General features: G+C 41.7%; 1 pseudogene; it reads right to left on the bottom strand.

The window, feature by feature from the left end:
- Positions 1 to 300: 300 nt before the first annotated feature.
- On the bottom strand, positions 301 to 789 carry LOC112818097 (large ribosomal subunit protein eL28 pseudogene; annotated as a pseudogene).
- Between the last annotated feature and the right edge of the window lie 1,174 nt (positions 790 to 1,963).

The raw sequence follows: 1,963 nt of genomic DNA, 5'->3' as shown, positions 1-1,963 counted from the left end.
GTAGTTGTATTCATTTTTCCAGGAACCTCCATAATCTTTGTCACAGGTGCTGCACCAATGTACATTACAACCAAGAGTGCACAGGGTCCCCTTGTCTATATACCCTTGACCACACCTGGTGTCTGTCTCTGGGAGAAATGCCATCCCAACAGTTGTGAGGAGATAGTGGATTATGGGTTTGACTTATGTTTCCCTGACGATGATTAGTGATGTTGAACAAATTTTTCTGTGTCTGTTGGGCACCTGGGTGTCATCTTTGGGAAATATCTATTCACATAATCTCCCCATTCTTTTTTTTTTTTTTTTTGAGGAGGCTGACATCTTTATTGCTTTAGAGGCAGGGGCAGGTGCTCAGGAGCTCTTGGTGGGGCGGGCCCGCTTCCTCTTCACCATCACAGGCTTCTGGCTGCGCAGGATGGCGCTGGCTCTGCGAATGGCAGCCATGCACAGATCTGGGCGGTACTTGCTCTTACGGATCATGTGCCAGATGTTGCTGAGTGTGGCCCGGGCATTCTTGTTAGTGGTGGTTCGAACGTAGGAGGTGGCGGGTTTCCGCTGGCCGTATGGCTGCTTCATGACCACCACCACGCCTTTCCCGTCGGCCGCCGGCTCCACGCCCACGGTCTTGCGGTGAATCAGCCCGTTGTAGCGGAACGAGTTGCGAGCCTTCAGGTTGTTGGGCTCAGTGCTGTAGGTCTGCTTGTTCCTCTTGATCAGGAAGCTGGAGCAGTTCCGCACGACCATCCACTGCAGGTGGGCGGACATGGATGCGGCTCCTCTCGCTACAGCAGCCGGAGACGGAAAGAGACCTCTCCCCATTCTTTATACAGGTTTTTTTTTGTTTTGATTTGTATGAGTGTTTTGTATATTTAGAATATTAGCCTCTTCTCATACATATGATTTGCTGATATTTTTTCTCATTGGGTAGGTCGCCTTTTAAGTTTTGATGGTTTCTTTTGCCATGAAGAAATTTCAGTTTGATGTCCTTCCACTTGTTTATTTTTGCATTTGTTGTCTTTGCCTTTGGTGTCTGATCTAAAAGTCTCTTTGCCAAAACCAATTATCGAGAAACTCACTACCTGTGTTTTGTTCTTGGAGGTTTATGGATTCAGGTCTTATATTCAAGCCATTCATCCATTTAAAATTTTTGTGTGTGCTGTAAGAAAGTGATCCAGGTCCATTCTTCTGCATGTACTGTCCAGTTTTCCAGGACTGTTCACTGAAGACAGTCCTTTCCCTGTTGTATATTTTCTGCTCCTGTGTCGTAAGTTAAGGCCATATATGTGTGGGTTAGTTTCTCAGGTTTCTTCTTCTTCTACTTCTCCTTCTTCATTTTTTTGTTTTACAGTTTATTTTTTGGGAAAGTATTTTTCCTGTTGAAATATACGCAGTGTGGACTTTATTGATTACATGTTATACTATTTGTTAGGATATTTCTCTGACGTGTGTTTTTGTAAATGACTTGCTGGATCTATAGCTTTCAACAGGTTTAACATTTGGGCAGGACTACTCAAAATGTTATATTCTTCCATCAGATAAGGCATTGTTTCTGATTGTCTTTTGTGATTCTATCAGTTGTGATAATTGATATCTGTTTCTTTTCCATGATAGGTTTATTAAAGTGATTTCAATATTTCAAAAATGTGGATTCTAAATCACTCTTATTTAATAATATGTGTTTATATAAAACAAGTTCAAACAAATGCATTTATTGGAATCAGCTGTTGAAACAGGACTTAAATATTAATTCCCGTTCAGAGTTAATAATAAGTATATCAGAGCTAAGTCTAAATATACCTTTAATGTACTGACTCTAATGAGTAAACTTTGCCAAAAGTGCTATGATTATCATTTCCTGAGGTTTCTATTTGGTTCCATTGACCCGTGTGTCTGTTTCTATGTCAGGACCATACAGTTTTGATGACCACAGCTTTGTAATCTAGCTTGAAATCCGGGCGTGTGG

This window comes from Callorhinus ursinus, unplaced genomic scaffold, assembly GCF_003265705.2.
Source record: "Callorhinus ursinus isolate GAN/ISIS: 27379988/994484 unplaced genomic scaffold, GSC_fseal_2.0 scaffold301, whole genome shotgun sequence".
In the NCBI taxonomy this organism is placed as follows: domain Eukaryota; kingdom Metazoa; phylum Chordata; class Mammalia; order Carnivora; family Otariidae; genus Callorhinus; species Callorhinus ursinus.
Note: the sequence above shows the minus strand (reverse complement) of the source record. Positions and strands in the feature narration are given on the sequence as shown.